Genomic DNA, 27743 nt, shown 5'->3' on the forward strand with positions numbered 1-27743 from the left:
ACTCCAAAATTACCATTCTCTTATCACCAAATCAAAACTACCAATCCACTAGATTGTAAACTCTACGAGGGCAGAACATATTGTCTGTTTTGTTCACTACTGTATCTCCAGTACCTAGAACCAATCCTGCAACCTCTTAGGCACTCTAAGTTGAATGAATGGCTAAGTCTCTAAATTTGTTAGTCTGGCTAGGTGTTGGGAGGAAAGCAACCCATTGAACCAATTTACAATCATCTGTGAAAGACCAGTAGCCCCTTATCTCACCCTAAGGTATTTGCATACTTAAAGGGAAAGCTTGTGAATTCAAATTACTGTCATTGGGAAAACTTCAATAGTGAAGCAAATGGAGAAAAAACATTTCAGGCTAAAGGGGAATGTGGGGGGCGGGGGTGGTGGTGGTGTGGTGAGAACCATGATTTAGGTAGGCCAGATCTGCCTAGGAGTTTGCCCCTGAGGGCTTCTACTTTTTAAGGCCCCTTACGTTCCATACCACCACAACATTTAAAAGCTTAGAGACTTCATGATGGCTCAGGGCAGTGATCAGGATAAGGAGACTATAAGTCAGAGGACTTACATTCTGTAGGACTGTTTTTACATTGGGCACTGGTATATTTCAAAAGGAAGTTTCCTAGCTTTCAAGTTAAATGTACAAGAGCACAGGGCAACTCCTCATAGGCACTCTTTGTTGATAACAAGTTATTTGTAATATTGTAATTTCACTATATGTAGATGTCACGTTTTTTTCTCCTGTGAATTGCCTTGAAATAAATGCACATCTGATATAGAGCTGTGGCACATTGTAAAAGATAAGACAATTTTTTATGGCACATTATTTTAAAAATGTATTCTAATATAGTCAAGTACTAGTGATTTTTTTCTAGACATTGTGTCCTGTTTTTAACCCCCCCGCCCCACATACCCCTAAAGCACCTTTCATATGCTTTCATTGGGAAATATAAACTTAATGGAAACAGTAGTCTAACCTCAGAACTGTGATTCTTCGTTTGTGATACCGGATTTAAAACAGATGGAAGCTGATTTTAGTGTTTTCAGCTTTTTAAATGTCAGAATTCTTTCTGTACTGTCTTCTATCTTCTTTTTGATTATCTATAAGCTCCTTATACATTAAAACATTTATTTCTTTTAGAAGAAAACTCAAGTATATGATGAAAGCAAGCTAAAAGCAGTGCATTTAACAAACTACAATACAATGTGACATTTATACAATTATTACTAAAATCAGAAAATAAATGTCTTAGTGATTAAGTCTAGGATAATCAAACTTACTGAATAGTTGTAGTAGTTACATAATGAGATAGTTTTGATTAATCTTTTGTCCAAATGACAATATTGTGATTACAGGCTTAGCACTACAGGTAGTGTAAGCAACAAACAGTGAGTGAGATTAGTACATTTTACACAGTTTTGCTATTTTCTCAGTTTATTTTGGAGTCCAGTAATAACCATTCAGTCTGTACCTGCCATAGGACAATCTTTGGTTGATATGAGTTCCTTTCTTGATTTAAAAATAAGTGCAATCTTTAACCTAATAAAATTATCTTAAAGTTTACAGTTGATGGTTTAAACACATAGCTCCGTATTTTGCAGACAGAAGAGACTTAATGCATGTTTGTAAATCTGTTTCCTAAAATAAAAATTAATAAAAAATGTTTTTTTCTTCAGGTTTAATATTCATTTTGTACCGGGAAGAGAAATGGAATAAGAGGCTCGGATTTTTAAGACTATGCAATCATATACAAGTGCCATTTTGGCCAAAGAATGAGTAAAACATTCTAGTCCCGACACGTTTAATAATGAGCATGCATCCTATTTCTTTGTTTCATAATCATTGCGCTCTCTGCCTTCCCTCTTTTTTGGTATGGTAACAAATTCGACAAAATCAATGCCATCTAGTTAAACTTTTTGATTAAGTAGTGGATCCAGTGTCCTATCCACGAAGAGATGGGAAAAGCGATGTGGAGAAGCAGGCATGAACCCATCTGGAATGGAACGTGTCCATTCTGAATGATTTCATGTGGGAAAATAATTTCAAGTTGAAGGATAATTACTGCAGAGACGGCCAGACACCTCCGGCCGCGCAGCGTTGGAAACCCTTCGCCTCGGCCAGGAGGGTCGCAGCCGGCGAGGAGCCCCGCTTCCTGCCCCGGGGCGGCGCACCCGGCTCCGGGAAGGTGCCGCGCGGGAGACGTGGCAGCAGCCCCTCCTGCCCGCGCCTGGGCTCCGCGGCCGAGCGCTCCGAGCAGCTGGGCAAGGAAGGCTGCGGGGCAGCGGCTCACCGGCCGGCAGGGAGACCCGCCTGCAGCGCCGGGGCCCGCCCGGGGACGGGAAGTGGCGCCCGGCCCGCCCTAGCGGCCCGCGGCCCTGCAGCTCCGCACCGCCCCCTTTCTCTCGGCCTCTCCCTCGGCCTCCGCCACCCCGGCCGAATTCTTGCATAAATTATGCCAGGCGCGCCTGACGTCAGGTGGCGGCGCGCGGGCGCGGCGCGGCGCGGCCCGGAGGGAGCCGGCGGCGGGCGCGCGCGGCCCCGCGGTCTCGGGTGCGCGCGGCGTGCCGGACGCGCGCAGGCGCTGGCGTGCTGGGGCCGCGGCGGCGGCGGCGGCGGCAGCGGCGGCGGCAGCGGCGGCGGCGCGGGGGTTGAGCCGTGGTGGTGCGGACGCGCTCGTGCTCGGGAACTATCGGATTAAACTTGAATCGAGTGAAATTACACAAAGGAGCGCCGCGGAGGAGGCGGCCCGGGGACCCGGAGACCCTGAAACTCACCAGAGCCCCGTTCGCCCCCGGCCAACTCCGTGTCCGTGGATTCAGCCCCCTGGCCGCAGCTGCCGAGCCAACTCCGGAGCCCGCTCTGCGTTTTGTTTTCCCCTCGGCACTAGGCAGCGGAGGAGCCCGACCGACCCGGTAAGCGCGAGAGTTCGCCCTGCGCCCCCGGGAGGGGCGGCGGCGGCGGCAGCAGGAAATCGCTCCGGGCCGGGGCCGGGGCCGCGCGAGGAGTTGGGATCGAGGAGTTGGGCGTGTGCGGGGCGAGGGGCAAGGGGCGAGGGCGGGAGGGGGCCGGGGCCAGCGCAGGAGCGCAGCGCCGCCCGCGCGGTGTCGCCGGCGTCGCCTCCCGCGGGGCCCGAACCCGCGCCCCGAGCGCCTCCGGGCGCCCCAACTTTTGCCTGCGTCCGCGGGGCCGGCGGTGGCGGGGGCGCGCGGTGTGGCCGAGGGTCACTTCCTCGCATGTAAATGGCTTTTTGTTGTGCTGCCGGCGTGGGGGGGCTACGGGGGACAGGAGGGAGCGTGTCTGCGCGCCGGGGAGCGCGAGCGCGTTTCCTCCCGCCGGCGCCGAGCACGAGTTGCCGGCTCCATTCGAGAGAAAAAGGAAGGAGGAAAAGTTGGGCTCCAACTCAAGTGCGAGCGGGCGATGGGCGCGCGGGCGCGGGGCGGCTGAGCAGCGGCGGCGGCGGCTCGGGGACGGCGGCGACCCCCGCCTCCCGCCCCCGCCCCCCGCTCCGGACCGACCACGCCGCGCTCGCCGGGAGCGGCGGCCGCACCGGCGCGAACAAAGTGCGTCCCTCCCGGCGCGGCGGCGCCAGCCCGCGCGGGGACCGCCACCGAGCGAGGTGGGTCGGCGGCGGGGAAAGTGCGCGGGGCGCCGCGTGGGGCGGGGGCAGCGCGAACACGCGGCGCGGGAGGCGTCCCGAGCCCAGCCAGTGCCGGTCGCGGGCGCGGAGTTGCGAGCCCGGAGTTGGGGGCTCTTGGGGCTCCCCGGCGGCTCCTAAGTGCGCGAGGAGAAGAAGAAAGGGAGCGGGGCCGGAGCGAGCGCCGGGAGGCGCGGCAAGGAGGGGACCCCACCTTGCCGAGCTGGCCGGGCCGCCGGCGGCGGCAGCTGCATAATAGCGACTTTAACCTCCCAACGCAACTCGGCTCCCCCGCCCCCCAGCCCGCGGGGGGTCAGCGCCGGTTGGGGGGGGTCACCAGGTGGCCCCCGAGGTGACCCGGGTGCGCTCTGCCCTCGCGGAGAGCGGCGGCTTGGAGCGTGAACGGCCGAGGTGGCTGGAGGCCAAGCGGTCAGCGGGGAGAGGAAAGGAGGGCGGTGGGGAACGCGTTGTTTGTTTGGTTCGCACCCGGTATTAGGCTCGCTGGGGGCGCGGGGCTCGGGCGGGGGCGCGGGCACCGGCTGGGCTGCGGTGCTGGGCGGGCGCGGCGGCGCGGGGCTGGCGAGGTCGCGGGGGGGGGGGCGGGTGGCGGCGGATCCCGGGCGGGGGTGGGGGCGCTGGTCGGGAGGCTCTGGGGAAGGAGCCGCCGGCCCCGAGCAGCCATCATTACCGAGCCGCCTTTCTCCGGATGACTCTGCCTCGAGGAGCCCGGAGCCGTGGGAGCGCACCCCAAACTCCCGGCCGGCCGCCCGCTTTGTGAGCGCCCCCGTGGAGCGAGCGGCGCGGAGAGTGTTCCTGCTATGGGTCGGACTCTTTTCCTGGAGGTCACTTTTAGAGACTGTTCACGCCTTGGTTTAAACTAGTTTTTTTCCCCCTCTTCTGAACAGACAATGGACAAAAGAAAAGTAGCAACCCACATGGAGAGAGTTTCCTTTTGAATTGCTAGAATTAGATACACTATCCAGCGCTCCACTTGCTAAGTATACTTTTTAGTTTCCCATTGTATATTATCTAGCAATCGATTTAAATAAGTTATCTTAAAAAGTGTCTCTTTTGGGGGCTTAATTTCTGGAATACATTACATGTCTTAATTTATTTTTAAAGGATTTCGTGAGGCCCTAATTTTTTATTTTCTAAAAATTTTAATTTAAGCCGTCTTTGCAGTGGGCGATACCTTTCTAAAGGGTTGAGTGTTATTTCACCCCAATTCTCTCTCGGTAAGGGAGGGAGTACTCAGTATACGTAGCAAAGAGGAAACAAAATACGTGTCTTCATTTCTTCACTGATCTTGTCTAACGATGACAAAAAATATCTTAGTGACTGTGACCTTAGCAGCATTGGTACCTGATTTATCCCAGTTATAATTACGTTTAGATTGCAGTAATGTCTAAGTACTAGGTAATTCCTATTTCAGAAATAACTTGAGCAGTGATTTTACGAAGTTGAATCCTTCTCCCAGCCCCCAGAGTACATCTGTCGCGCAGTGTTTTTGTCTTGCTGTTGCACAACAGAAGCCCTCCAGTCTTTACCCTAAAATGGCAGCTTTCATTTGACTGGGGCCCATTCATTGACAATGATAATAAAGAGGCTGAAAGCTAGATGCTTGGGGCATGGAGTAGGACTTGGTTTGCCTTTCTAGGTGATAAGTAGGAGACATTTTATGTCTTCCAGTTTGCTCAGGAAAAGTTTATTTTCCCTGAAAAATCTGTCTTGTGAAAAAAGTTATAAAGTAAAATAATTCGGAAATGGGTAAGGGCTTGAGCAGCAAATTTCGGAAGGTAAATTTTCTTATTTTGCCCAATAGTGGAAATCTGGCATTTTCTCTTTTTTGGTAATCTGCTGATAAAAGGACATAATGGATTTTTGTCAGGCTTGTAACAGGTGAATTTCCTCATCTTGGCACTCAAGAAGAATTGGGATTGTTTTCTAGCACTGTGGGTTTTATTCTCTTTATATTTTCTAATTTTTTCTCCTGTGCGAGTCACTAAATTGAACCATGATGAACTGTATCCTGGGTTTATGCTTTCGAGATTCAAATGAGTTTTCAGATAAGAAATGAATTATACTTTTAAAAGACTGGTATATGAATTTTAAATTGTTATATTCATTTAATCAGTGGCCTTATTTTTAAATTAGTTTTTTTAAAAAAATTACTTTCTTTTGTATGTCTTAACATGGAAGGCAGAATAGAGGAATGATAGAATGGTTGTAGAGGTGATATTTAAAAACCCAAATATTATTTTCCTCTTTCAAGGAAAAAATTAACTTTTTTTCCCAAGTTGAAAATACAGAAGTCAAATTGATAACAATGTGTTCAGTTACTTAGTTTTAAAATAGTACTTTCATAGATTCACCAGTATTTTGTCTAGTTTTTCATCAGTTCAACTTACAGGAACATTTCCCAAACTTTTTTCATAATGAGTCTTCTAGGTTAGCCTTACTTTTATTGAGTTAAAATGAATACCATGAAGAGTTCCTTTATAATACAGTAACATCAAGGAAATATTACAACCGTTTCTTCATACAGATGCGAAGTCAGTAACGTTATAGTATTTAAGCAGTTAGGTCAAAATAGCGGGAATATTTTGTTATGAGAGAATATACTGTAAATGCTTCTGCGAGCCTGCTGTGTAACCCATAAAAGCAATGTAAGTGCCAAGTTAGTGTAGTTCTTTCAAACCTAAGATTACAGCATTGTGTTCCACATGCTTGAAAAAGTTTGCTTGCCACACAGTCACTATGCCTTTAGTTAATTTTGATTCAGCAAACCTTGGCAAGCCTTCCATGGTTAAAACAATAAAAGGCAGTACTTTCCCTCAGGGAGTGTACTGTCTCATAGAGAGTTCTATAGGTAAACAAATATTCACATTGGATTTTTAAGATAAACTTATAAGTAATAGATATCTTTCATCTTTCATTAACTAAATACAACCTTTTGGGTTTGATAGCAGACACCATGGCTGTCTTAGAAACATCTAATATAAATATGGCATTGCAAGAATAAAAATGTTTAGTCAGGTCTGAGCAAATGGCTCTTAAAACTTCAACTTTGTAAGACAGTGATTCTTTTTCAGCAAATGATTTCTATATATAAATAGTAAGGACATAGTCACATAGCTAAATTCACCGAAAAGGGTGGAGAAGGAACATCTTAGGTGATACTAAGATGATGTCAGGAATATATTGGCTCTATGGGACCCTTTCAGTTGTCTTGTTCACTCATGTGGTCATATTTGTGTGTTTTAAAAATATATATATTCTTTTCATGCGATTGGAAATTCAGAATTTGGCATTTTTCTAGGCAGGTTTCCAAAACCACTATAGTTTCATTAGTTCAGGAGATAAAAATTTCCCCTTTATCTATAAAACTTTATTTGGTCTTTAAAAAAAAATTGTTGACATTCAAAGGTGAATGGTGTTAAAATAGAAAAGAAATTGAAAATCAGTAATCACTTGGTTTTTCTACAAAAAATACAAAGACGGAATGATTTATTTCAATTTGGGTATCATTCAGGTTGCAGTGATGGCAGAAGTCCATAGCTGATTATGGTGGTTGTTAAGAGCTGGGAAGGTAATTTAAAACACTGACTGTGTGTCCGTATTTTACTTTTATCAATATATTAAAAATTTTTAATGAAATCACATCTGCATGATAAGAAAGAAATAGAAACAGGATGTTGTAATGATATTGTCAAATAAAAATTTATTTTATACTCATTAGAGAATCATTGGATATTTAGAGTGTGAGGACCTTAGAGAGCTAGTTGAACTTTCTCATTTTACAGATTAAGAAAGTAAAGCCCAGAGAGATTAATTAAATTAACTGCCTCTGACTGGCCACCCACTGTTGCAGAGCTTATCTCAGTTACAGTTGTTTTCCTGGTGCCTAGTATGGTGCCGGTGCAGGAGGGATGCTGGCCTTGTCTTTGTTGGCTCTGTAAGAGTACAGCTCTTGCTCATGTTCTGACTCAAAGGTACCTTCTGGCTTTAGAATCGTACAGCATAGGACAACATAATTCTTAAAGGTGTTCCTAAACCAACAATAATTTGCTTCTGTTTTTGGAGGTTTTATTTTTTAAACTATGATTATCCATTTAGAAAAATGCAGAGATAATTATTTCAAGATTTGGTAACTGTTTTCACTTTAGATGCATGTATTGATCACCATAACTAGATTCCTGTTGTTTTTTTAACTAATGTTAGGTGACTGACTGCAAATGTGATTGTTTTTTCAGAGGAGGATTTTTTGGGGGTTTCTGTTCTGCTTTTACTTTGAAACTTAGAAATGTCTTTTTAAAAGTAAAAAATAATGTAGATATTTATGAGGAAACATAACTTGGCAGTAAAGGCTGGTTCACTCTCAGGCTTGTTTGCTTATGCTAATGTGGAATCTAAGGCACTTTTTAAAGTGACCCTTTGAGCCTTGCTTCCTCTGTGCACGTCAGGATTGGCTTTCATGGCCACAGAATCTGGACTGTGATTAGTCTTCCTGTTTCACCTGTGGTTTTGCTCATTGATTCAGCTGTTTGTTGGGTACCTGCTACCTGAAAGATGCAATGCTATGAATTGGCAATATAGTGATGACATGAGAAGACATGGTAAACTCACACAAAAACTAGAGCTTACCTTAAGGTCATAAGCATGATGCAGTGGGTGCCAGGAGGAATGAGAGCTTGGGACTTGGGGATTCCGGCAGTTGGGTGGGGTATTACCCCTTAGGAAGTGGCTTTAGCATTGCCATCTGAATGATGGTAGAAGAAGGGGTGAGGGCACTTCAGGCAGTGCCCCTCACCTGCAGGGAGGCTGTGTGTTTGAGCCACTCAGAGAACTGCAAGATGAGACTCGAGGTAGGCAGTATCCAACTTGGTCAGGGCCTTCAGGATATCAAATTTGGGATTTTTGAAAAAAGCAGTAGGAACCACTGATGAGTGTTAAGCAGCGTTTGACACGAACAGAGTTGTGTTTTGAAGAAGACTGAATTTGTGGGTGCAGAGAGGACAAGAGGTTGGAGACAGTGTCCTGCCTGCTTTTGTTGTGGTCTGTGGGATGAGGAAATAACAATGATTTGGACTAGATTGGCGGTGGCCATGGGAATGGAGAGAAATGGACAGATTTGAGAGACATTTAACAGTTTGAATGAATAGGACTTGGGGATAGATGCGCTTTCAAGAGGGAGATCTCAGGGCATATAGGTTTCTAGCATGTTCCCTGCTTGGTTGGTTGGCTGCTGATGCTATTCACAGAGGCAGAATCAGCTTTGCTGAAGATTTGAGAAGGAAGCTCATGAGTTCTTGTAGCATATGATTGCGGTAGCTGATAATGGACCATGATAACATTGTTTTATCCTTTGCATTGCTAGTGGCATTCCAGAACTTAAAAAAAAAAATCTGCTAGCTTTAACCAAAAGATGTTGGCATGTGGGGAGTCCATCAAGGAATGTGAATGGATTCAGTGAAATGGGAGATGGGAGGGAAGCTTTACTTGCTGAACACATAGCACTTTGCTTGTTACTTGCCTGATACACAGCACTTTGTAGGAGTTTGCTCATTCCAGGTTAAGCGTAGAATCCTGAGGTAACCAGACCTTGGCACATTTTCTTCTTCTATATCTCCACTTATGGAGGCTGCTTTCTGTTGCTAGTCACATATTAGGGCAAGGTCTTTGGGTTCCCGATATGTGGTTGGCAGGTCCCCCATGTTCTCAGGGCTGCAGTCTCCCTTGGAGAGAGTTGTATTTTAGAAGATGGTTGTAGTCATACAGAGGCAAGGTAGGAATGAATACATTATTTAAATAAATGTGGAGAAGAATACCAGTGTTGATCAGAATACTTACCTGGTTTTTAGTGGAGTATGTATAAACCAGTTTAATAAGTAAATTACCTTCAAAGTTACTTTGTTCAATTATTATAAAAAGTAGATTTTACAGCATGGTTACTGGTGGCAAATGAGCGATGCTGTTACACCCAGAAAAGCTTCTGAATTGCTGACTTTAATATTATATAAGATAAATTATGAAAATCTGGGACATTAATTTTGAAGCTTTTTTTAGGGAAGTATTTGTATTTTTGTGTTTGCCAGCTAATATGGGTGATAATGTTATCTGTTTTGTTATAGATCAGATTTTGTTCTTGTATGCATAAAGATAACCTTCCTGGGACTCAGTGCCTTTAATTAGGGGTCTGTTTCAAATATACTTTTATTGTCATTGTGTGTTCCTCATGGACCTTTTTGGTGGCCATTGTGACTCAGTCAAGTCCTCTGGGTTCCTTTCTGTCTTGCCTTGGTTGTAGGGACATGCTTCATGTGAAAGTTTGCCTTCACCTGCAGGAGTTTTGAGTGATTATTTGAATACGCTTAAATTCAGGAGAAGTAATGTTTCCATGTGTGGAATGGCAGGAAAACTTGGTGCACTAACTTCAGCTTCAGATGGGCTTGTGCCAGCTACTCTGTGGCAATTTATATCTAATACTATTTGTTCAACTTGCAATTAAAAAAAAAAAACCTTTAAAATACATTCTGTCATTAGGTCCGGCCAACAGTGTATTCTTAGGGTGTAAGAGATTGTTTCTAAGAGGCGTAGACATTGAATGGAAAGGTGCACACAGGCTCCTGTGGATGTGGCTTTGATGGAGGAATAGAGGGGATGCTTCTTTGGGGCCTGCCTTCTCTCCTGGCATCTGCAGTGGCCAAGGAGGCAGCAGAGGTCATGTGGTGGATTTGAATTTTCCACGATGTATTTTATCAGGAGGAGGTTGGGTAAATAGCCACCTGCTGCTGAGCAGGAACCGTATGCGACCTGGGTTTCCACACCCAGCCTTTGTGTAGGGAAAGGCATGGAATTAGACACATGTGTTAGTTTGGACACATCACCTACTTCTCTAGTATCCTCAATGGAAAACAGTCAGATTTCCACACCATATTTGCAGTATGTCTAAAAAAGCGTACATGGCACCTTAGTAGTTAATTTTCCCTCTAGTTCTGCAGCAACTTTGGGGAGCTACTTTAACTTATTAGAGGCCGCTGTGTCCTCTTTTCATCATTTTGAAAGAAACCACAAACATTTTATTTATTATCCATTTTTGTTTTGTTTCGGTTTCGAGATGGAGTCTCGCAATATTGTCCAGGCTGGATTCGAATTCCTGAGTTCAAAGGCTGTTCCTGCTTCAACCTCCCAATTAGCTGGGATTACTGGCATGCACCATTGTGCCCTGTTACATAAACATTTTAGAAATCTGTTCTGTTGATATTTAAAACATAATTAACAAATGTGCATATTATTTCAACACACCTAAAAACTATTAAACATGTTTAACATAACACTAAGCAGTCAAATAGTGAGAAGTCCCTTGAAGAATTAAAAGCATGCCTTTAGTTTCCAAGGCAGTGCTTGCTAGCATACTAAGTGAATAATAAAAATCAGTTTGAGCACAGGAATATGATAAAAAAAAACCTCAGTTGGTGATATATTTTGAAGTGTATGAGCCTAGCAATTATTTAAGGTTAGAACTGGCACTATATTGAAATTGTTAAGCCCACGTCCCTAAACAATTTTTTAAAAGTCTCTGTTAAAGTGTTTTATGTTCTTGTATACTTGGCCTTGTTTGTGCTTGAAATTTTGCTTTCACTAATTGCAAGTGTGCCAATCTTGCAAGAAAAGTCGTGCATACTCACCTTGAGAATTTCAAAATCTTGATTAACAGTGTACCCCACCCTTAAGTATGTGTTGGGCCAGTCAAGTAAAATAGTGCAGAAATAATGAAACAATATTAAAAATAACAGTAATAACCGTAATGACCAGCTGTTATTTCCAGTTAGGTACTCAGCTGAGTGTTGTCATGGATCATTTCATTTCCTCATCAGAGCAACTCTAGGTAATAGGTAGAATTATTATCCCCGTTTTACAGATGAGGAGACTAAAAGGGATGAGAACTTAGATTACCCGGGCCATACATTTCTAGCACGTGGTGGAGGAGGAATTTGAATCCAGATTAGCTAGACTCCACAGTCTGAGTGCATAACGATCGTGCTGCTGCTGCCACCTAGACCAGCTCGGGAGCTTGCATTGTTGCCGTCTTAATAGACAAAGGTGTGTTAAAAATACCCATGCCATGCTGTGATGCTACCTATTGCTATGTTTTACCAGCCCAGGCTATTTTTTTCGGTACTTCCTTTGTTGGTGCCTGCTGTAGTTGTGGGGCCATATGTCATGGGATGTCTTCGTACCTAAAGTGACGAGGTTCTTGCCTTTCGCACTTAAGGCCCTTCTTCTTACGTGGAGATGAGGAGAAGAGTTGTTCTTGTGGAGGTTTCCTTCTGAGGTGGCTGAGAATTTGAGTTTTGATGTCAGATCAGGGTGTGAATCATAAAAATGGATATAATAAATTCTCCCAACTGCCCAGAGTTATGGTGAAGATTAAGTGAGATACTCTACCTAACACATTTGGTATAGCATATGGCATATTTATTGAGTAGTTTCTATTTTTATTAGTTCAGTTTAGTCATTGAACTTATCAAATCATATGTATTGATTTTACTTTTGGTTTAAAAAGTCCTTCAGATCACAAAAAACAAACAAACAAACAAAAAAAAGTCCTTCAGATCATAATCCTACAGATGACTGGACAAGAATGAGTGGCCCAAGACGGTGACTGGCTACACAATTTTCATTTTTCTTCAGAAGACATTTGAAAATAACATCGTTGTGTACCTTTGTCCATCAGTGCAACCAGATGTTATTTTCCTGATTCTCTTGTTGATTATATATATAGAGTTGACTCAGATATCCCAGGTACTAAAAGTGACAGGTTTGAGGGAGCGCTTCTTCATCTCTTGTCATGAAGATGTTCATCTCCTACCAGAGTTATGGCTGTCCTTCTAGTGAAACAGTCATTTCTTCTTTGTCTCACATCTACAATTCTCCAAACATGGTGACTAGATGATCAGTGGTGTGGGCATGTTTGATCAGCTCTGGGATATTATGTTTTTCTGATTTAGACCAGAGGCCATGGGGTGTTCTCAAAATCTATAGGAACTCCAGATTCTCAAATCTCAGAACCTTTGATTCCTCAGTTCCTTCCCCCCAAGTTCTCTTTACCATGTAAGGAGGAACAAGATGGTATCTGAAATGGGAGTAGGTTTGGGTTGGGGGCAGGGATGTGAGTAGCAACTAGAACATAAGAATGTTTCGTAGGAAAGGGAAGGCTCTGAGGTAGCCTACTTAGAATCTCACTGCTACCCAGATTGGCAGGGAAATGGAAGAGATGGAGTATAGACGATTTTCATTATATTCTATTCTATGGCTTTACTTGAAAATGACTTGGAATAACAAAATAAATGACACAAAAAGTAAATAACTGATAAGTGTGGATTTATGGGAGATCCTTGTACTATTCTAACTTTACTGCAAGTTTGCAACTGTATCAATATCAAAAGTTTTAAAAGAACAGTGACTCCAAGGGGTTGATGTCAGTAGCTAACATTTGTGGAGCATAGAGTTTGTGTCAGTTAGCATTTTGCTAAACTATTTACATGAACTATTTTTGCTGAATCCTAAAGTAGGATTAGTCAAAATGCTGAGGTAGGAACAATAATTGCTATTTTATAGGTGAGGAGATTGTTTAATAAATTTGTCTAAGATCATAGCTTTTACCGAGTGGTGTTGGGACTCAAAGCAGGACAGGCTCATTTAACAGCCTGTAGCATTAACTGCTCTGCAGAAATTACTTTGGATAGTCCCATCAAAATAACCTAGGTCTTAGAAGGATGGGAACAACAAATGTCATGATCTTACACACCTGCACTTTCTAGCACCAGCTCCTGGAAAAAAATCGAGAGACTGAACAGTGTCTGTTAACAGATTATAGTCAGTGAGGCCTCTTTCCTCAGATGTTGTATCTTATCAATGGCAGACACTTTCAACCTGAAAGACACATGCTCGTTACAAGACTTACTTGTGCTCCAACCCCGTTTTCACTTATCAGTCTAAGACGTAGCTGACATCAAAGTATTCAGCTTATTACAGAATTGACTTCTTCAAAGTTTCTCTCAATCTTTATCCAAGATGTAGTTCACTTAGCATCTTTATCTCACTGCACAGGACTAGAGTTGCCTTCGAAAAAACTCAGGATACTACTTGGCTCTAGATCACAGTACTTGTTATTCGTATTTGTGTTAACTTATGTGAATATGCAGCCTCCGTGAAATGTTTGCATACTGCTTCTGTGAACACACAGGACAACAGACTGTCTTCCACAGTCATACGCTCATTCATATTCTCAAATAGGTATAGAGTTCAAATGTATAAATCAGTAGTCTTATATATTACGGGGTGGATGGATATTCCTTTGCCAGGGGATTAAAAAAAAATCCCATGTCTTAATACTGCTTTCTCCCATACGAATAGTCTGTGATGGTATATTTTTGGATTTTGTACATGTTTATACTTTTTTTCTTTTCACAATTGAGTAAACTGTAGACTAGCTTCAGTATAAACCTCCACTTAAAATATAAATTTTGCTATTTTTGGTGCACTTAATATTTGTCTTAATTGTGTTAATTTTCAGAGCTGTGTTTATCACCAGATTTAGTATGTTAACCTTTCAATGTTCCCACTTACTAAAAAACAAAAATAAAAGTAAACATCTGGGCTGGTGTATGAAGCAAACCTCCAGTTTTATAGGGAACTTTGTGGCTACGCTGGGGTGCTGAGAGCCTTCCATTTAGCTGCTGGAGGCCAGCAGGATAAGGAGAACTGTCTTATATGCTGTCAAATACATTAATAAGGACACAATTCAAGGACACAAGTAATTTCCCCACACTGTGGAGCGCACAGGTGGTGATACTGCTGTAGTTGAATTGCTGGCTGGCAGGCAGTACTGCTGTGGCACCACAATGTTCATTTGTGTTGTTGGTTTACTGTTGTCTCAGTGTGGTGAATGGTTGGGCTATGGGAGTAGCACAATACCCAGGCTGTACCTAGCAGAATGGTTGACAGTCGACGACTCCCTGTCATTTTCTGCCGCTCAGTATTTCCAGGACTCAGGGAGCTGCGCATGTCATTGGCATCGTTCTTTTTTTTGTGTGTGTGAGATGGAGTGTTGCTCTGTCTCCCAGGCTGGAGTGCAGTGGTGTGATCTTGGCTCACTGCCACCTCCACCTCCTGGATTCAAGGAATTCTTGTGCCTCAGCCTCCCGAGTAGCTGGGATTACAGGTTGTGCCACCAGTCCTGGCTCATTTTTATATTTTTAGTAGAGATGGGATTTCGCTGTGTTGGCCAGGCTGATCTTGAACTCCTCACCTCAGCTGATCCACCCGCCTCGGCCTCTCACAGTGCTGGGATTACAGGGGTCTGTGCCCGGCCATCATTCTTTATGGATCACTACCATAATAATATCAACAATAAGAGTGTCTTGGCCGGGCGCGGTGGCTCAAGCCTGTAATCCCAGCACTTTGGGAGGCCGAGACGGGCGGATCACGAGGTCAGGAGATCGAGACCATCCTGGCTAACATGGTGAAACCCCGTCTCTACTAGAAAATACAAAAAACTAGCTGGGCGAGGTGGTGGGCACCTGTAGTCCCAGCTACTCGGGAGGCTGAGGCAGGAGAATGGCATAAACCCGGGAGGCAGAGCTTGCAGTGAGCTGAGATCCGGCCACTGCGCTCCAGCCTGGGCGACAGAGTGAGACTCCGTCTCAAAAAAAAAAAGAGAGTGTCTTTATCTGGCAAACCTGTAACATGACTCTTTACTTCTTTATAACACTGCTTCAGCCTGCTATTGATCTAGTGAGTTACTTGACTTGTTTCACCTAGTACTAGGTGAGAGGTAAGAAAAACGAGTCTTTTTATTCAAGGCATTAAAGTATTAATTCATGTATTTATACAGTTTACTTGTGCATCTTTTACTCTCCTGATACTCTACTTCATGTAAGGAACCCCCATCCTCCTTTTCTCACTGTTTTAAGACAGGTGCTTAGAAGATGCTTGTCATCATCCCCCAGGCAGAAAAAGTAAAGTAGTAGTCGTACTTGAATGGCATGGGGAGGAGGGAATGGTTGTCTCTGAGCCTGGGCTTCTGCCTCAGTCCTGCAGCTAATGTTCTTACCCACTCCTCCCTTCCACCTCACCAGGATTAAGAAGGTACAGAGTTGTTTTGCAGAAATAATGCATCTATTGATCTTTAAGGAAGATTAGAATGGTGAGCTGGACCGAGGTAACTTTCTTACCTGTTTTCTCCAAGAAACCCGTAAAATGGGTTTGTTTTAGATTATTTTAAAGACCCTGTGGAATTTGTAAAAAGTTTATCTGGTAAGCTTAGAATGACTGAAAAAAATAGATATTTATTGGGAGTTAGAATTACACAGTCACTTAGGGTGCTTGTTAAAAATGTAGATTCCTCAATTCCACACCAGATTTATTGAATTAAATCTCCCTGGGTCATCTAGAATCTGAATTTTTATCAAGGTACTTCTGATGTACTCTGAAACTTACGAAGCAATGTGGTTAGACCAATATGTTATGCAATGAACGTACTTCGGAAATACGAAAAATTTAGAAAATGGCAAGGAATATATGCTTGTCCATCGTTCATATTATAAGAATTGCAAAAATTCTTACAATGTATTTTGGAATATTGAAAATAATGTTATTCTCTTACACGTAATTGAATGAATGTGGCTGCTGTTTGACACACCAGTTACTATAAAGGTGAAGGTGGATGACCGATTAACAGTTTGAAATCGTAGTCTTTAAAGGTGGTGCTAAAAGGGTAGAAGATAGATTGCTTTGTATTTATTTGTTAAATTTTATTTTCATTTCTACCACTGAGTAATTAAAAGCTTGTTCTGTGTATAGTTCTGGTTTAAATGGTAGATGTCTGCAAAACTAATAGATTTGTTAAGCTACAGTAACTATTTTGGGGCAACCATTTCAAGCCAGTGTTATTTCCACGGGCATATAATACATTTAAAATGAGAATCATCTTAAAACGTAATTTAGTGAGTGGGTTAGTGTTTTCTTGGAGGACTTGTTAGCATAATTTCGTGTAAGACAGGATGCTTGTATGAAAAGGTATAAAGGAAGCACATAAAGCAGCTTTTTTCCTGGCCCCTCCCCCCATTCCCCTCCCTTTTGGATAGAGGCCATACTGACCACTCCTCTTCCTGACGTCTCAGGTTGTCCTGGACCTTGGCTGAAGGCATCATTAGGGTCCTGAGCTTTCCCTTCCATGCTGCCTCAGTTCCTTATTCCTTTTCTTCCTACCCCCTAAGTATAGCCTGTTCTCAGGGGTTTGATCCTGGCATCCTCTGGGTCTAGTTCCGGCCCACAGCAGCCTCATTTTCTACTAACTTCTACATCTGTATTCTTACTTCTTATATCTCCCCGAAACTGCTATCCTTTATGTTCCCAATTGTTCAAAACCGAAGTCATTGTAACAACTTCTTCCTGCAAAAGCACGAAACAAAAGTGTGAAACTTCAAGCCCAGCCCTTTCTCTTGAACTTGGGCTCTGCACTGCGAGTCTATGAGTCTGCTCTGGTGGTATCAGGTCCTGGTGGCCCAGCTGATGGGCTGCTTCGGACTCCACTTCCTGTGTCCTGGCCTGTTGGCATCCTTGTTCCTTCCATTATGTTATGCCCTCCGCAACACCCCCTTGGTGGTCAGAGCGCAGTCCCAGGCCTACTAGGCCATTATGGTCACTGTAAACTTGCATGGGTGGGGAGAGTACAGCAAAGACCCATGTTAGGGAGAGCCTTTCCTTGCTTCCTTCCTGCTCCCCTGTGGAACAAGTCCCTGTCTGTGTGCTGCGCCCTTCAGACCTTACCACCCCATTGCTCCTGCCGCTCAGCCCTCCTTGGGGCACCTGCAGAGAGAGGGTCCTCCCTCCAACTCTGCTCCTCTGGCAGTGCTTGTGGGGTGCCTTCCACAGGCAAGGCCTCTGTTGCTGCTGAGCCCCAACAGTTTAGTGTCCAGGTTCCCTGTCTTTGGCAGGGCAAGGTTGCTCTGTGCCTGTGACCTGTTCTTCCCTGGCCTCCTCTGCGGCAGAGGTGCTGGCCCCTGCTTGGCCCTCTCCCAGCTGGATTAGAATGTGGGAAGAGGAGGTGAGTTATTCTGGCCTCCTCAAACCCATTACCACATTCCTGGCATCTGATTGGAACACATTTTCCCATGGTAGTGTTATTATGGTTAGGCACTGGTGAGACACCGTGGGTTAGCCCAGTGCTTTTGTAGGTTAGCACAACAATGTCAATAGTATAATGTTATATCCGAGGGAAAGTGATCCAACTAGCAGGCCTTTTGGGGAGGAGCTGATTGCTTCTGTGAGCCCCCCTGGGGAACTGTCCTGTAGAGTGTCATACCAGCACCATGGGTGGTATGACATTTGGTGGCACATTTGGTGGCACAAGCATCAGAGCAGTCACCTGCTTTGCCAGTGGGCCCTCGGGTGGGTTTCAGAAAACTGGGCCTATCCAAACTCATAAGCGTGAACTTTTACATAAGAACCATGACCATGGCAATTCTAAGGACTTTAATGAATGCAAAGGCATGGCCACTAACGACAAGGAAAGAATTCGATAATGTTTTCAGATTTACATCTCTAAAGAGCAAATGGCAATTTTGGTGTGCGACTTATTACAAAATCTTTTTGGCTTTTGGAAATGTAGATGTGCCTGGTGGAAAATGTTATTTTATTAACTTTTTTCGAAGATAAATAAGAACCATGAACAGGCACATCTTTAGGCTGTTGCGACTAACTTGTCAGTATAACTTTAATGGTTGTGAAGGTGTGCAGATGTGAGATTATGGCTTTGTTAAGCTCTGTGGGAGATACTAAAAATGTTACTCCTAGCTAGGTAGAGCAGGTTAACACACTTATGACCCTGTGGAACAGGACAGCACAGTCTGTAATTAAGTGCTAAGAAGGTGTGATGTGGTGTAGTCATTGTATAGTGGAGAAAGAAATCAGGAAGCGTGACTTGCCCTCTCCTTTGATAAGTTAAAGGAACTGAGTGATAATGTGAAAACAATCATGGAGAGGCTGTCAGCCAAGGGTCCTGGCAGGGAGCAGGTGGCTAGTCCAGAACATCCTTCAAGGACCAGGGCAGGAACCCTTTGTCCCTGGTGTCTTCCTGGGAGGGCAGCTTTGCAGGAGCTATGGCCCCCAGGGAGAGCAGCACAGCCACTGCCACCTTCTGTCCCCTCCCCACCTCAATGTTCAATTCAAGGACCAGTCTTCTGGGACTCAAGGAAGATCAGTTAGCCTGCCCTGAGGAGAGGGGCAGCAGGTTGGATAGGTAGGGAGAGGTTGAGCAATGGTGAAATTGGAAGCTTAGACTGAGTGAGATTCTGACTTATGTGATGGAAATGGAGTTGAAAGGTTAGTTTGGCAACATGTGGTGGATTACAGTTGAAGACAGACTAGAGGCAAAAAGTCAGAGGCTGTTGAAATAGCCCAACCAGGAGGTGGTAGAGCTTTGGCTAGCCAGGGAAAATGGACTGAGAGAGGAAAAGATGCAGCCATGGACATTCAGGGTGTAGGGAACAGGGACAAGGAGCCGCTCCACAAGGCCTGTCATGGAGCGAAGAATAGCTTAGAAAGCCTCCTTTCAAGAGAAGTAAGGTTGACATTTGAAACCTAGATTTGATCCAAAATAGAAAACATTTGAGCAGGGAGAGCTGTATAAAAAGATCACCTTAGAAATGTTTAGAAATAAAGCCACTCCACTGATAAAGGTCTACAACTTACAGGTCAAGAAAATAGGTATCTAACAATTAAAAACAAGTTTTAAAATAAACTTCTTATAAAAATGATTTTGAAACATAATTTGACATTGTTTTTATAAATAGCCTTATAACATTGGGTACAGTCAGAATAATATGACGATTTGATATTAGTATTATACTTTCAGAATCAAAATAGTACAATGATAATAGCACAAGAGGGCTACAGAAATGCAGGTACTAGAAATTGAAGTTTATCATTTTAGCATACTTGACCTTTCTTTGGGTGTGTGTATTGTAACGTTGGGAAGCATTGTCTCATGTTTTATGCTTTTTTTTTTTTTTTTTGAGACGGAGTCTCGCTCTGTCACCCAGGCTGGAGTGCAGTGGCCAGATCTCAGCTCACTGCAAGCTCCGCCTCCTGGGTTCACGCCATTCTCCTGCCTCAGCCTCCCGAGTAGCTGGGACTACAGGCGCCCGCCACCTTGCCCGGCTAGTTTTTTGTATTTTTTAGTAGAGACGGGGTTTCACCGTGTTAGCCAGGATGGTCTTGATCTCCTGACCTCGTGATCCGCCCGTCTCGGCCTCCCAAAGTGCTGGGATTACAGGCTTGAGCCACCGTGCCCGGCCTCATGTTTTATGCTTAAACAACTCTAATACTTGTGTATGGGTCTATTAAAAAGGCACATCAGCATATTCTGTGAGAGAATACAATAGAGAAACAATTGCAGTCTGAAAGAAAAGCAGTCAAGGATATAAGTAGGTAATGTATAGAAAGAAAACGTAATTGTCAATAACCACAAACATTTCCAAATTATGGAATAATTTAAAAATGCAAATTAGGCTGAGCGTGGTGGCTCAAGCCTGTAATCCCAGCACTTTGGGAGGCCGAGACGGGTGGATCACGAGGTCAGGAGATCAAGACCATCCTGGCTAACACGGTGAAACCCCGTCTCTACTAAAAAATACAAAAAACTAGCCGGGCGAGGTGGCGGGCGCCTGTAGTCCCAGCTACTCGGGAGGCTGAGGCAGGAGAATGGCATGAACCTGGGAGGCGGAGTTTGCAGTGAGCTGAGATCCAGCCACTGCGCTCCAGCCTGGGCGACAGAGCCAGACTCTGTCTCAAAAAAAAAAAAAAATGCAAATTAAATGAAAATGTTAAACTTCTCCCCCTTATTAAATTAGGCAAGACTTTAAGATATTCTTTATGGTGCTAGAATATGGTGAGACCTGCACACTCACTGTTGCCTGAAGTTTCATAAGTATAAACTTTTCTTTTTTTGTAAAGAAGGTAGAGACTGTGTGTATAAAGATCTTTACAAATGGCCATTCCTGTTGTATCAGTCATCTATCCCAAGGAAAAATGTAAAATCCAGTCAACTGTAAGCCAAAGCATTTCTTTTTGACATTGAAAAATTGAAAATGGTTAAATTTATGTTATAGTCATGCTAGAATATCATGCAGGCACTGAAAATCATGTTTCTGAAAAATACGAAGCTTGAAAGAGTACAAAAGAACATATTAACTGTATCATGAATAGTTTTATACAAATTACATTTTTACTTTTTAATTTTTTAAATATTTCTATGACCAGGTGTCTACAACAACACAAGTTAAATTATAAACATAAGAAAAGACTAGGGGAAATATATCAATTTAAAAATTATTAGTTTCAGGGATTGGCAGTTTCACTTAGTTAAAAGCTACGATTCCACAGTTAAACAGATGTGGTTTGAATCTGCCTGACCACTTAACTAACTGTGTGACCTTGGATAGTGACTTATTAGTTCTATGTGACTTACTAGCTCCAAGACCACAGGCCAATTACTTAATTGATCTAAGACTCAGTTTCTTCAACTGTGACATGGGAGCAGTAACAGTACAATAAGTACAATAATGCTCCAACAGTGCTTGTTGCATCAATAGCCCACAACTAATGTTAATTATTTGGATTGCAGGTAGTTTTTTTTAACTTCAGTCTTTCCCCTTTTTAAATATTCTAAATTTTATACTGAAAGGATTGTAAAACTCAAACTCTCTGATACTGTATATGGAAGGAAGGACTCTGACAGTTTTTCAGTAATTTTGTGGTATAGGCAGGGAAATCTTTTTTTAGGTACCATAATTTTCCATAATCTTAACCAGTGATGCATCTGAAACAATACTTTCAAATTTTGTGTTTTTTTTTTTTTTTTTTTTTCCTTTTCTAGATTGCTTGGCAGTTTTGGCTTCTTTTTTTAATCCCAAAGAAATTTTGTTTTACAGTAAGTTAAGTTTAATTGGAACCTCCCCCACTTTTTTTTGGTAAAGTTTCCTGAAATCAAGGAACATAAGAATAATTTTTAAAAATTTTCTGTAGGTGAAATCTGAATTTGATGAATATTAGCTGCATATTTAGCACTCAGATTTCAGACCTATTTAGTGGTAACTTCTGTGCATCTCACCTAAGTGTTTAAATATGTGAGCATGATTTTGATATTTGGGAGGTTGAAGAGAAGCCTCTTGAGACTTTTGAACTGAAGTTAATTAAACAGCTTATTCTGTCTTGGAGTTAGTTGGTGTAGGTTAGTAGGAAGACTTTAACATCTGGGCTCTTTCACCTTGGAATTGTATCTTTCTCATAGAAGAAACACATTTGAGCTGCAGACAGCCTGGAAAAGCTTTCAGGCTATGTTTTCTTCACAGGAGGGCAATAGCTTTGCACTTACAATAAAATAGCTTCAAAGTTTTTGTCTCCTTGAAGTTATGTTACCTTTAATTTACCCTCAAATATTATTATATCTTCTATAGCAAACAGAGGAGGATAAGAAAAGGAAAAACAGAGACAAATTGTTAACATTGTCCCCAAAATTATTAATAAATGGGTTGTTGGTAACATAAGACTTGAAAACCATAGAATCCAGAATATATGCAACTTCATTTTATTATTGTATTGCATTAAATTTAAGATGGTGTCAGTTGTAAGATGTGTTCTATTTCTGATACATTGAAATACCAAAAAAAAGGTCATGGAATTGATGAAATCTAGTAGTTTAAAAAAACACAAAAATGTCAGTTTGCAGTCACTTGTATTTTTCAATTTGGTGTACGGAACAAAAAGGAAACTCACCTGAATGCATCTGAAATTGGACTTTAATCTTTAGCAAAAAGATGTCCCAGCTATGTATGCCACTTTAATCACACGTGGTGCCACCTCTGATCTTGCTCCTTATGTTGTGCACAGCACATAGAGTACAGCATAGGTGCACTCATGAGTTAGGTGTTTGAACATGACCCTGCTCAGCTACTGGACCGAATGTAAACAGTGGTCAACTTTTTATAGTGTTAATCTGCCAGACTGCTGTCAACACACTGGGTACCATTAAACAGTGTCACCAAGACTGTTCCACAGGAGTGATGCCAAAAATCTATTAAAACACAGTAAAATAAGAAATGTACTGCTAACCACTTACAGCCTGACTTGACAATTATCAAGTATTTGAGTATACATTCTAAGCTTCACTAGGCCAGTGCTTACCTTGTACATAAGCAAAAGTCGGAAAATGAATGGTTCCTGTTTGTCAGAAATTTAAAATCAAATTACTCAGCAATTCAAAGCAGGGAAAGACCACCTTTACCTTTCTGTATCGAGGATAATTTGAGAGGATTTTTGCATCAGTTAGGGTGAGGCCAATACAGGAAGAATATAGGGTAGGTGGACCAATTATAATGATGTCAGAGATTCCTCCTCCACCAGCCATAGGAAAGAATAATTTCATATAAAATGATAGCAATTTAAAGATTTCTCAAATATATAATTAGAGGTTGGAGGAGGTAATACGGCATAAAGGTTAGAGGCAAGGGCTCTGGAGTTAGACTGCCTGGGTTCAAAGCTTAGTTGCAGTACTCTCTGCCTTTGGGATCTTGGGCAGATAATCTGTTCCTGTTTTCTTGCTTATAAATAAGGTAGCTGATAGTCCCTTCCTCAGTGCCTGGCATATTTTATACCAAACATTCATTGAATTGAACTATAGTTAATATTGTTAAGGCTTGCTTTGTTTCTTAGTAAAGAGAACATGGAAGTGAGCAGTGTAAAGATTTGCAGAGCCTTAGTGTCTAGTAGTATGACTTGACTTCTCATTTCTTCTCTCTTTCTTTTTCTTTTCTTTCTTTTTGAGGCAGGGTCTTGGTCTGTCACACAGGCTGGAGTGCAGTGGCACAATCACAGCTCACTGCAACCTCTACCTCCTGGGCTCAAGTCATCCTTCCACCTCAGCCTCTAGAGTAGCTGGGACTATCCGCACATACCACCATGCCTGGCTAATTTGTATATTTGGAGAGATGGGGTTTCACCATGTGGCTTAGGTGATCCTCCTAAAGAGGCGGGATTACAGGTGTGGGCCACTGCCCTGGCCGACTATGAAGCGTTCAAATAAACATGGTACATAACACATTTCTTGGTGTTATAGTGAACGGTATGCAACTTGAGAGCAATTAGATATTAGCATATTTAAAATAAAATATTGTGAAAGTATGATTGTGGCAACTACCTATAGAACACTTTGCTGGTGGTATCTTGGTCAGAGTTTTCTAGATTTCCCCATGTGTCATGTGGTTAAATATGGAGTGGTTTTAACATGGCACGTGGATTTAAGATATAATGAAGTGTAGGAGCTATGCTTTGTATGAGATGACAAGGGCATATCTATTTTGTTCCGTAGATTTATTTGTCTTAGGTGATAATAACCCAGTATCTTAATGTCACCAACAAATTATGTGATCATCCAGAAGAAGTGAAATGATTTCAAACATTGATGATTTAACTGTTTCGTTTCTAATCACCTAGAGGGAGCCAGGGTAATGTGATAGGTCCTATTTATTACGTTTCACTTAAAAATGTCTTTCTTTCTTTTTTTTTTTTAAAAAAAAAAAAAAAAAAAGCCTGGAGTAGCCTGTTTCAGAGCCAGCTCATTGTCTGTCCCATTGCTATGGAATATACTGTAGCTGCTCTATTTCCTTCCCTAGAACCTGTCAGTACTCTTGCATGAGGTGGGAGAAGCTATAGAAAATTATAATAAATAGGGCAAGACCTTGAGTTTCTAGTCCATCTCCATTTCTACCCCATGCTCCCTGACTTCACGTGTCATCCGTCACATTCTGCTCTCACCTGCATAACGGATTAGATGGCATTGTTTTTTCTTGTTTGTTGTTTGATGACTTGAGATTCTTTCTTTCTTTCGCTTTCTTTCTTTCCCTCCCTCCCTTCCTTCCTTTCTTCCTTCCTGTCTTTCTCTTTCCCTCCCTCCCTCCCTCCTTTCTTTTTTTCTTTCTTTCTTTCTTTCTTTCTTTTCTTTCTTTCTTTCTTTCTTTCTTTCTTTCTTTCTTTCTCTCTCTCTCTCTCTCTCTCTCTCTTTCTTTCTCTTTCTCTTTCTCTTTCTCTCTCTCCCCCCCTCCCCCCTTTCTCTTTCTCTTTCTCTTTCTCTTTCTTTTTCAAGATGGAGTTTTGCTTTTGTTGCCCAGGCTGGAGTGCAATGGTGAGATCTCGGCTCACCACATTCTCCCGGGTTCAAGTGATTGTCTTACCTCAGCCTCCCAAGTAGCTGGGATTACAGGCATGCGCCATCATGCCTGGCTAATTTTGTATTTTTAGTAGGAATGGGGTTTCTCCATGTTGGTTAGGCTGCTAGGCTGGAACTCCCGACCTCAGGTGATCTGCCCACCTTGGCCTCCCAAAGTACTGGAATTATAGGCATGAGCCCCTGTGCCTGGCAACTTGAGATTCTTTTCTATGGAAATATTTTAAATTCCAAACAGCCAAATTTTAGAAGATCATTATGAATGAAACTAAATACTAAATTAGTACTTGGTGATTGCTTGCCTTAGGCTCTTTCTAACCATATTGGCAGCTTTTTACTTTCACAAAATGTCTGGGACATTTCTAGAAGCTTACCATCTTAGAATAATTATAACTGCCGGTGATTGTTCTAGAGTAGGTGTATGTTACTTAACAGGTTGTGGAGCTTATCAGCTGATGCTATGTTGAGAGTGCACTGACCTCACAAGAACTAAGATTTCATCCATATCTCAGTACAAACTAGAAGATAAAGACAATATTAAGCCCCAAGGCATTAGCACCATGGAAGATTACTGCATTTGGCCTAACACAATGAGACGATGCCATGTCAGGTGACTGAATAGTTGGTAGCAACTATGATGTTGCTCATTTTAGGTAGCAGCCTAAAAGTCCTGCCTGGTTGGGTGCTGGATGGTGCCCATTTAGCCAGTCACATGGTCTGTCAGCATGCAGCTTTCTAATGCCAGATCTGCTGTTGGCAGCCATTGGAGGCAGTATAACCTAACAATTAAGAGTGGGTCCTGCAGTTAGAACCTGGTTCTAATTTAGACTCCTCACTGTACCATAGTATCTTGGGAAAGCGACTTAAGTTCTGAAGAGGGCCCAGTGCTGGACACACACACTGTAAGTGCAACAAGGACAATGATGGCAGTGAGGCATCAGGGGTACAGCTTTGGCAGGTTGTCACTGCCTCAGAGCATGGTGCTTCTCACAAGTGGCACGCTGCTCACAGAGCACAGGCTGCTCATTTGAATTCTGTCTCAGGTTTTGAGCTGAGTGGGGTTGTGATAACATTATGTTTGAGTTGGAAAGTAATCTGAAGGAAAGTGAATACAAGATACATGCTGACTTACACTTGATGCGATTCAGAATCTTATGTGAAAGTAACAGGTAGCAACAATCTGACCAACTCAGCAGACTGTAGGTACAATTTTAAAAAAAAGATTCACAACTGATACATCTTGGTGAGCAGCAGCCACAGTTTAGTCTCTGTTTCCAAGAGAGAGCTGTGTGTAAAATGTTCACAGGTTATGTAGTACCGAGTTTGCAGTAAAGTCCTCAGTAAATGGTCATCATGGTAGAAGAGATCCTGGCACACAGATCACCAGTCTTTTCAGTCACATGGATTCATTCATTTGTGGAAAGTCTATAATCAGTATCTTTATTTGTGGACTGTCCCTTTTGTTTCCCAAAATAAGTGTAAATCCTTAAGGTTAGGTGGATTATTTTTGCCTCTGTTTTTCTAAATAGTTATACTTGGATGTTTGGTTAGGACAGATGGGATTCGCTAGTTTTAATGGAAAGGGCATTCCTTACCTGAAGATTAATTGTGGCCTCTCCACACATAGTCATTACAGTGTGGATTACTTTATTGTATCATAGTTCTTTCTTTTGTGTAACTGTCTACCTTATATAATGCAAATATTTCCTGATATTCTTTTCTTGGACACCTTTTTATCAGACAATTACAATTTTTAAAGAGTGAATTTTATTTGGAAAGGTAGGCTTGGGTAAGGAAAAAACACTGTTGGTTTGAAAGGTATCTGGTTTAGTAACAGTTCCATGTGAACCTATTAAATATTTTTAACCTTCCTGGAGATCTTGAAACGTTTATCCTGCACTCTTTTTGGTGAGAGGAAGGCATCATCATTGTGGCTTGTTTACTTTTTCTGTAGGGCACATATGTCTTGATGTATGGTTGTTTTCTGCACCCGGTGCCAGTCCTTAAGTTCTGGTGTTGTGCTCTGCACAGTCATGAGGAGTGGAGGCTGTGCCTCCCTGCAGTGATGTTTTCTGGAGGTATGATAGAACAAAATAGAGAAAAAACATGGACTTTAAAAGCAGTGGGACCTAGAATCAAATACCAGCTCCTCCACTCACTAGTTTTGTGATTTGGGAAGAGTCACTTAATTGCTTTCGGTTTCCTCATTTACAAAATATAGGCAGATAATATTCAGGCATAGTTGTGAGGGTTATATGGGGGCAGGTGGTGTGTGGGTGGGTGAGAGGGTGTATGATGCAAAGCCCCTAGTGCAGTGCCTTTTCCATAGGGACCACTTACTAAATGTTAATTACTTTTTCTTCTGCTTTAATATTAATTTTCTCTATGTGGTGTGTATATAATCTGGAAAATATAGGGTATTCTTATTTTAGATATTCTTTCTTTTTAGATAGGTATCCCTCCTAATTTTTACTTCGGTGTAAATACAGTTATTATATTCATACCACAAGTTGTGTCTTACAGCTCTTGTTTTGGTTTTCTCTGACCTTTCCGACTTTACAGAACAACTGGAATCTATCTAGTCTCTTAAGTAAATAAAGCTTTTAATGCCAAGACCATCAAGCAATAAAGTGAGAAGGTGGAGACTGTGATCTTGGTTGTAAACTTAAAAGCAAAATCTCTTACACCAGTCTTTTCCCTGTTACAGCTTTCCAGTTGCTGGTGAATAAAATGCAAAAGTGACACAGAATTTGCATATATTCTTAGGGACGTATAGCTTCATTCTCATAGTGAATCTTATTAGTTATCTTTTG

At 42.5% G+C, this 27743-nt stretch overlaps 1 protein-coding gene across 6 annotated transcripts in view; it reads left to right on the plus strand.

The window, feature by feature from the left end:
* Positions 1-2579: 2579 nt before the first annotated feature.
* CHD7 (chromodomain helicase DNA binding protein 7) overlaps positions 2580-27743 on the plus strand; it is a 189815-nt gene continuing 164651 nt past the window's right edge. For 2 of the 6 annotated variants that reach the window (XM_033203500.1, XM_033203499.1), the window contains exon 1: positions 2645-2919. The gene's annotated coding sequence lies outside the window, so the exon portion shown is untranslated. Of the gene's footprint in view, positions 2920-3367; positions 3624-27743 lie in introns of those variants that run through there. The other 4 variants (XM_033203496.1, XM_033203497.1, XM_033203501.1 and 1 more) reach the window with 4 other exon arrangements.

Source organism: Trachypithecus francoisi, unplaced genomic scaffold (assembly GCF_009764315.1).
Source record: "Trachypithecus francoisi isolate TF-2019V2 unplaced genomic scaffold, Tfra_2.0 Lachesis_group7, whole genome shotgun sequence".
NCBI lineage: Eukaryota > Metazoa > Chordata > Mammalia > Primates > Cercopithecidae > Trachypithecus > Trachypithecus francoisi.